We start from the raw sequence: 9,381 nt of genomic DNA, 5'->3' as shown, positions 1-9,381 counted from the left end.
CGGAAGGGAGTGAGTTGAAGAATAGTAGGGGCACGATAGGCTGAATATGCACCACGTGAACCAGATCTTTGTGCCTATTGGTCACTGATGATGTTTCTCACGGCACTACAATTTCCTGCTGAGTTTGTGCTCTTTAATTTCTGTCCCATGAGCACTCAGTGAGAGGCGAGCTAAATAGTTCCGAGCAAACTTGGGACCCCCCGCTGAGAAAGGGAAACAGCTCAGTCTGCGCAGCTGCCGCCAGATGGACCCAGAGAGCGGAGAATGGGTTGTAATTCCTGTTTTCAGACTTCAAAAAGGCAGTGAATTAAAAAAAAAAAATTTTTTTTTAATGTTTATTCATTTTTGAGAGAGAGAGAGAGCAGGAGCAGGGGAGAGGGAGAGAGGGAGACACAGAATCCAAACAGGCTCCAGGCTCTGAGCTGTCAGCGCAGAGCGGAGGCGGTCGAATTCTTCAACCGTGAGATCACGACCTAAGTGGAAGTTGGAAACTCAACTGACTTAGCCACCCAGCACCCCAGGATAGTGAATGGTAAAGTGCCTTTAACGGCACTTCTTGACAGAGTCATAAGAAGACAATGCGGTGGCTTATTCTATTCAGCAGTTTTAATATGTGGCAGATGCTGTTTTAGTCCCTTGGGATATATCAATGAATGAAACAAGGATTGTTGTTCTCCCAAAATTCACCATCTAGTGGAGGGAGACAAATAAGTACATTATATAATATGTTAGAAGATAATGAGAACTATGAAAAAGGGAAAATTAGCGGGGAGTAAGGGGGAATCAGAAGTTAGGGTAGGTCACAATGAGAATGCAAGGTTTGAGTTGATTGAAGGAGGTGAAGGGGGTGGCTATAATTGGGGAGAAGAGCCTTCAGGTCGAAGGAACAGCAATGCAAAGGCTTTAAAGACAGGAGCAGGCCTGGAGTATGTGAGAAGACTATTTGGTGACTGGTGTGTTCATATCATGATGGGGAATAGCAGAGATGGACCTTTGAATAGGAGTTGGGGAGCAGATCATTAAGGACGTACTAAGCCATGATAAGGATTTTGACTTTTACTCTGAGAGAGGAGGGGAGCCATTGCAGGGTTTGGAGCAGGGGAAGGCCATGATCAGTCTTAGTTTTAAAAGGATCATTCTGGATGTTTTGAGAAGAATAGAATGGGCCAGGGAGAGGTGGTTGTTGAGGAGAGGAGGGTGAGAGAGAAAGAGCAAGAAGACTTTTTAGGAGATTAGCAGGTAGCCTAAGTGAGAGGTGATGGTGGTGGGAACTAGGCCAGTAACAGTGGAAGTGGTGACAGGTTGGTAGACTAGGGACATATTTTGAGGATAGAGACAACAGGATTTTCTGAGGAATTGTATGTGAGGTATGAAAGAGAAGAGTCAAGGATGACTCCATTTTTGTGTGTGTGCTGAACAACTAGTATGAAGAAGTTGTCATCAGTTGAGATAGTAAAAGCTACAAGTGGAGCAGTTTTTTGGGAAAAGATCCCAAGTTCAATTTGGGAGGTGTCATCCTTGAGATGTTTATTAGACATCCAAGCAGAACTGTAGTGTGATCAGGTGGAGATACTTGGGAGAGGGTTAAATGAGTAACCCTCTGTAAATCTCTCAGCATATGCCTGATATACAGCGGTTATTATTATTATTATTTTAAAGTTTATTTATTTTGAGAGAGACAAAACACAAGTGGGGGAGGGGCGGGGGATGGTGGCAGAGGATCAGAACCAGGCTCTGCACTGACAGCAGGGAGCCTGATGTGGGGCTCGAACTCATGAACCATGAGATCATGATCTGAACCAAAGTCAGACGCTTAACCGACTGAGCCACCCAGGCACCCCCAGCAGTTATTATTATTAAGTGGTAGCTATTATCACTGCTATGTAATGGGAGGAGCTCTGATTCTAGTGTACTATGTAACTTTGGGCAATCTATAATTTTTTCTGAGTCTTAGTTTCCTTCTCAGTACAATGGGAATGATGATATCTGCCTGTTAGGAAACCAATCAACTCCCTTAATTAGGTCAAGTCCTGGCAGCTAGTTGGCAAGGTGGGTGGGTGAGGTTGGACTTCTCAGCCCTTACTCTCATGTCCAAGAGCTGCTTTCTCTTTGGAACTATGTTCCATAATTAGAATTTATATGATCCAGCTCCCCTGTCAATATTCTGGGCAGACATATGTTCTTTCTTTTAATTCCCCTAAACACAGGTGAACAGCCTATCAGAGGAGGATTGAAAAGAGACTTGGATTTTTTTTTTAATGCTTTATTTATTTTTGAGACAGAGAGAGACAGAGCATGAGTGGGGGAGGGGCAGAGAGAGAGGGAGACACAGAATCTGAAGCAGGCTCCAGGCTCTGAGCTGTCAGCACAGAGCCCGATGCGGGGCTTGAACTCACCGACTGTGAGATCATGACCTGAGCTGAAGTCGGACGCTCAACTGACTGAGCCACCCAGGCTCCTCGAGGCTTGGATTTTGTAACTGGGATCTTTAACAACTCTAGCAGAACAGTATTTGAGGAATTGATGGTGGGGTGGGCATGGAAATCAGAATTCAGGTGGGAGAGAATGGTCAGCGGGAACTGATGGCAGTGAGTGCTGGCTGCTCTCTCAAGAGAATTGGTAGAAAGGAGAGGAGACATTTAAGGCAGTAGCAGAGGGGAACAATAGGACTAGAGAAGGGGCCACTTCTCAGTCCCCTGGACTGGAAGAGTTTTAAGTGTACTTTAAACTAAGGGTGAAGATCTAGAGGAAAGAGAAAGATTGAATATACATGTGAGAAGAACCATCTAATGAAAGAAGGGAGGAAAGAGGACCTGAATGGAGAAGTCTAAATGAAAGAGATGTTCTTGCATAGAGTGAGGGACATGCAAGAGAGGCTGCCCCAGGCTGTGGCCTCCCTTATGGATGCTAGTGGGTCTGCCTTACAAGGGCTGATCCCCTGAGATCATCCCATGGGAAGAAGGCCAGAGGAGAGAATCACCTGTGATGAAGAGGTGTTGTTGCTCCGAACTGACCCTTGGGACCTCTATCTACTTATTTGAGTTGGTTGTGGATACTTCATCACCAAGAACTTTACCTTGATGTCAATGTCCTGAAGACCTTTCTCTCTGGAAGGAAAAGAGAAAGGGGTAGATGAAGAAGCAGACATGGGGCGCCTGGGTGGCTCAGTTGGTTGAGAGTCCAACTTCAGCTCAGGTCATGATCTCATTGTTCGTGAGTTCAAGCCCTACATTGGGCTCTCTGCTGTCAGTGTAGAGCCTGCTTCGGATCCTGTGTCTTCTTCTGTCTCTACCCCTTCCTTGCCTTACACATGCTCTTTCTCTCTCTCTCAAAAATAAGTAAACATTAAAAATTTTTTTAAAAAAGAATCAGACACTTTGAATTGGGGAATGAAGGGAAGTTGCAGGACCTCCTGTCAAGTGATAGTTTTCTCAGGGAAGTGGAGCCATGGCGATCTGTTGAGAATGGAAGTGCAAGGGTGGGACTCACTCTTTGGGCAGTGGAAGAGGGGCCAAGAGTGAGTCATTAAAGGCATTGATCAATTATGAGAGAGCCCAGCTAAGCCTGGAGACCTCAAGGATCTGGTTAGCTTTTGTATTTTTCTCCAGCCACATGGCTAAGAGGCAGGCAGGGAGAGATCACTGGCATGGCCTTCCTAGGAATGCTGACCAACTAGGATAAGGAAGTACATACATCCAGGATGCTGACTTTTCAATCACTGACTGAGGGATCCAGGCAGGCTGAACCCTATGAATAGAAACTCTGAGGCCTAGGTTCATCATGAAAGGGCAGAAGGCATGGGGAGAGAGAAAAACGAGCTGTCCCCTTGAATATGGGAATTGTGTTGTGCACATGGCGTACTGGTCAGGATATATATACATATATATATATATATATATATGTATATATATAAAATGTTTTTTATTTTTTTATTTTTGAGAGAGAGAGAGAGTGAATGGGTGAGGGGTAGAGACAGAGAGGGACAGAGGATCTGAAGCGGGCTCTGCACTGACAGCAGGGAGCCCAATGTGGGGCTCGAACTCATGTACTGTGAGATCATGATCTGAGCAGAAGTTGGACACTTAACTAACTGAGCCTCCCAGGCATGCCATACATATATAATATACATATAAAATACTATGTATATTATATGTATATATAATATATTTTAAATATGTATAAATATAAATAAATATATATGTTAAAATTATATATATATAATTTTTTTAATGTCTGTTTTATTTTTGAGAGAGAGAGAGTGTGAGTGGGGAAGGCGCAGAGAGAGAAGGAGACACAGAATCCGAAGCAGGCTCCAGGCTCTGAGCTGTTAGCACAGAGCCTGTCACGGGGCCCGAACCCACTAACCATGAGATCATGACCTGAGCCAAAGTCGAACAGTTAACCAACTGAGCCACCTAGGCATCCCTAAATATATACATATATTTAAATAAGGGATTGGCTCATGTGATTATAGAGGCTAGGAAGTCCTGAGATATTTACTTAACAAGCTGGAGACCCAAGAGAGCCAATATAGTTCTAGTCCAAAAGCAGGCCGACTCAAGACCCAAGCAGAGCCTATGTTTCAGCTTGAATCTGAAGGCTAGAAAAGACCAATGTCCTGCTCAAGCCTTCAGGCAGATGAAGTTCCCTCTTACTCTGGGTGGGGATCAGCTCTTTGTTCTATGCAGGCCTTCCACTGATTGGACAAGGTCCAGCAACATTAGGGATCGCATTCTGTTTAATTCAGCCTATCAATTTAAATGTTAAACCTATCCAAAAGACACACCTACAGTAATGTTTGACCAAATATCTGGAGATCCTGTGCCCTAGTCAAACTGACACATAAAATTAACCATCACACCTGGGATCCTGGTCATCTTGAGGAATATGCTTGATAGTCCTTCCTGAAAAGAAGGTCATAGCTACAGGCTCATGTTAAAATTGGGGACTGTAGCTTGATAAACCCATTCCACCTCTTCGATGACTGGCTGGAGTGAAGGGAGGTCTGACTACAGCTCCAACTACGGGAAGGCCGCAAGGGGGAGCCCGAAGCTCGCTCAGCGCTGCAGGTATGACTTGGGACTTATTGAGGCAGGGCAGTGCAGGAACCATACCTTGGTGGCCGACCACCTGTCCTTCTGTAGACTGGGTTTGGCACAGGCAGGCTGGTAGGCTGCCTCCCACAGTTTGTCTCTGCTCACTGCCAGCAGGTTTCAGGAAGTTGTGCACCTTACGCAGGCTCCACCCACTAGTGCCAGGATGCTCCTTTGCTATGCTAGACTTCTACACAGTTAAGGCTCTCTGCCTGGATGCCCTTTCAGACTGAGGTGGTGAGGAGCAGTGGCCACAGTTTGAAAGCAACAGTGTCACAGACCTCAAGCCTCATACCTGCCTCCCTGCATGGCAAATGTTCTCTGTTCTGGAGGGAACCTGGCCCCACCAACTGGTTACCCACCCTGTCAAAAGCCAGCCTGATCAGGCAACTCGTCACACGTGAGATTTGCCCGTCTCCAGTTCATTCTTGACTACTTGGCTAGGCATGCTATTTTCTTAGTTCTCTGATTTTCTGATATCCATATCTTAATTTCTACACTTGCTTCTGGTCTTCCCTCCCTCCACCTGGTTTTGGTCACTAGAGCTTCTTTCTCTGGCTTGCTATTCTCAGCTCATCCTTAATTTCTGCCTCTCCAGATTCTTCAGATTCTAGTCGCAGTGGGCCTGGCCAACCCCCTTGACTTCATGCCAAGGTGGGGGGCAGAAAATCACAGAGAGTTGCTCGTGTTTTCTGCCCTTTAAAAAATCTTATTTAAATTTTATTTAAATTATAGTGTAATAATGGTTTCAGGAGTAGAATTTAGTGATTCATAACTTACATATGACACTTAGTGTTCATCCCAACAAGTGCCCTCCTGAATGCTTATCATGCATTTAAACCCATTCCCCCACCCAACACCCCTCCAGCAACCCTCAGTTTGTTCTCTGTACTTAAGAGTCTCTTGTGGTTTGCCTCCCTCTCTGTTTTTATCTTAGTTTTCTTCCCTTCCCCCTATGTTTATCTGTTTTGTTTCTTAAATTCCACATATGGGTGAAATCATATTTATCTTTCTCTGACGGACTTATTTCGCTTAGCATAATACATTTTAGTTCCATCCACGTCATTGCAAATGACAAGATTTTATTCTTTTTGATCGCTGAGTAATAATTCCTGTGTGTGTGTGTGTGTGTGTGTGTGTGTGTGTTTCACTTCTTCTTTATCCATTCATCAGTTGATGAACATTTGGTCTGTTTCCATAATTTGTCTATTGCTGATAGTGCTGCTATAAACACTGGGGGACATGTACCTCTTCATATCAGCATTTTTGTATCTTTGGATAAATTCCTAGTAGTGCAATTGTCAGGTCATAGGGTAGTTCTATTTTTAACTTTTTGAGGAACTGCCATACTGTTTTCCAGAGTGGCTGCACCAGTTTGCATTCCTACCAGCACTGCAAAAGCGTTTCCCTTTCTCTGCATCCTCACCAACATCTGTTGTTTCCTGAGTTGTTAATTTTAGCCACTCTGACAGGTGTAAGGTGGTATCTCGTGGGTTTAATTTGTATTTCCCTGATGATGAGTGATGTTGAGCATCCTTTCATGTGTCTGTTAGCCATCTGGATGTCTTCTTTGGAAAAGTGTTCATGTCTTTTGCTCATTTCTTCACTGGATTATTTGTTTTTTGGTGTTGAGTTTGATAAGTTCTTTTTTTAAAAAAAATGTTTATCTATTTTTGAGAGAGAAAGACAGAGAGAGAGAGCAGGGGATGGGCAGAGAGAGGGGAACAGAGGATCCAAAGCGGGCTCTGAGCTGACAGCAGTGAGCCTGATGGCCTGGAATTCACAAACCTTGAGATCATGACCTGAGGTGAAGTCAGACGCTTAACTGACTGAGCCACCCAGGTGCCCTGAGTTTGATAAGTTCTTTATAGATTTTGGATACTAACCCTTTATCTGATATGTCATTTGCAAATATCTTCTCCCATTCTGTTGGTTGCTTTTTAGTTTTGTTGATCATTTCCTTCGCTATTCAGATGATTTGTATCTTTTTTTTTAATGTTTTTATTTATTTTTGAGGCAGAGAGAGACAGAGCATGAGCAGGGGAGGAGCAGAGAGAGAGCGGGAGACACAGACTGGGAAGCAGGCTCCAGGCTCTGAGCCATCAGCGCAGAGCCTGACGTGGGGCTCGAACTCACGGACCGCGAGATCGTGACCTGAGCCGAAGTCGGACGCTTAACCGACTGAGCCACCCAGGCGCCCCCAGATGATTTGTATCTTGATGAAGTCCCAATAGTTCATTTTTGCTTTTGTTTCCCTTTGCTTTTGCTTCCCTTGATGAAGTCCCAATAGTTTCATTTTGCTTCTGGAGACATGTCTAGTAAGAAGTTGCTACAGCTAAGGTAAAAAAGGTTGCTGCCTGTTTTCTCCTCTAGGATTTTGATGGCTTCCTGTCCTACATTTAGGTCTTTCATCCATTTTGAGTTTATTTTTGTGTATGGTGTAAGAGAGTGGTCCAGGTTCATTCTTCTGCATGTCGCTGTCCAGTTTTCCCAGCACCACTTGCTGAAGAGACTGTCTTTATTCCATTGGATACACTTTCCCACTTTGTCAAAGATTAGTTGGCCATACATTTGTGGGTCCATTTCTGGGTTCTCTATTCTGTTCCTTTCATCTATGTGGTTTTGTGCCAGTACCATACTGTCTTGATGACTCAAACTTTGTAATACAGCTTGAAGACCGGAACTGTGATGCCTCCAGCTTTGGTTTTCTTTTTCAGGATTGCTTTAGCTATTTGGGATCTTTTCTGATTCCATACAAATTTTAGAATTGTTTGTTTCAGCTCTGTGAAGAATTCTGGTGTTATTTTGATAGGAATTGCATTGAATGTGTAGATTGCTTTGGGTAGTATTGATATTTTAACAATGTTTGTTCTTCTGATCCACAAGCATGGCATGTTTTTCCATTTCTTTGTGTCTTCTTCAATTTATTTCATAAGAATTCTACAGTTTTCAGAGCACAGATCTTTTACCTCTTTGGTTAGGTTTATTCCTAGGTATATTATGGTTTGTGGTGCATTGTAAATGGGATTGATTCTTTGATTTCTCTTTCTGTTGCTTCATTATTGGTGTATAGAAATGCAACCAATTTTTGTATGTTGATATTTATATCCTGTGACTTTGCTGAATTCATGGATCAGTTCTAGCAGTTTTTTGGTGGAGTCCTTTGGATTTTTCACGTAGAGTATCATGTCATTGGTGAAGAATGAAAGTTTGACTTCTTCTTTGCCAATTTGGATGACTTTTATTTCTTTTTGTTGTCTGATTGCTGAGCCTAGGACTTCCAACACTGTGTTGAACAACAGTGGTGAGAGTGGACATCCCTGTTGTGTCCCTGACCTTAGGGGGAAAACTCTCAGTTTCTCCCCATTGAGGATGATATTAGCCGTGGGTCTTTTCTGCCCTTCTTGCCTAAGCTACGCTTAGGGGCTGGGTCTTGCCTGGCCCAAGAACCATGACCATATGGCTGTTGCTTATAACTTCAGGAAAGGAGACTTTAGGGTGGCCCCAGATCTTTCTGTGAATATCACAGGAGACATAAGTCTACCCTGCCTGGGCCAGTGTTGTAGCCCAGAGCTGACCTTTGAGAGGCTCTCCCAGTGAAGGAGCCAAGAAGAATCACCTCCATTGGGCTAGATGTGCCCATCTTCTTATTCTTGCATCTGCTGTGTTGCTTTAAAGTGAGGTGGTTCTTTTCAGGTGTCCATGGACCACACTCATTAGTGGAGGTTCTTTTGATACTTGATGTCCTCCAGAAACTTAGTGCTCTTTTTTCTATCGCAGGTATACAGAATTGTAATAATCATACTCTTTGGTTCATGACACTTGGGTTCATTCATGAACTGCTTTTTTAGTTCCATTCATTCATTCACTCATTATTTTTAATTTTTTTATTATTTTTTGCCTTTGATTGTTTTATTACTCAAAAAAGCTTCATTTCTTTATTTAGCTTTCTGACTCTGTGCTTGTGCCTTCAACACTTTCACAATGATTTTCTGCTCCTCAATAAGGAATGCACGTTTGATCCTGTCACGAACACACTCAGCACACATGGAACCACCGTAGGCCCTGCTGACATGTTTTTTCGTTTTGGACAGCCTCATAAGAACTTTAGGTCTCACAGCACTCCTCGAAGTCGGCCTGGGCACACGCCACATGCAGATTTTGGTGCTTTCCCAACCTTCTTGGTATAAAGGTAAACGATTCTGTTACCCGGGGTTCAGGACAGCCTAGTTTTGTTAGAGGCTGTGTTGCAGGACAGCCTACGATGGTATGTCAAACGCTGGACCAT

At 43.7% G+C, this 9,381-nt stretch overlaps 1 pseudogene; it reads right to left on the bottom strand.

Moving 5' to 3' along the window:
- Positions 1 to 9,008: 9,008 nt before the first annotated feature.
- Positions 9,009 to 9,381, bottom strand: LOC107179723 (annotated as a pseudogene).

The sequence above is a fragment of the Panthera tigris genome, chromosome D1 (genome assembly GCF_018350195.1).
Source record: "Panthera tigris isolate Pti1 chromosome D1, P.tigris_Pti1_mat1.1, whole genome shotgun sequence".
NCBI classification, from domain to species: domain Eukaryota; kingdom Metazoa; phylum Chordata; class Mammalia; order Carnivora; family Felidae; genus Panthera; species Panthera tigris.
Note: the sequence above shows the minus strand (reverse complement) of the source record. Positions and strands in the feature narration are given on the sequence as shown.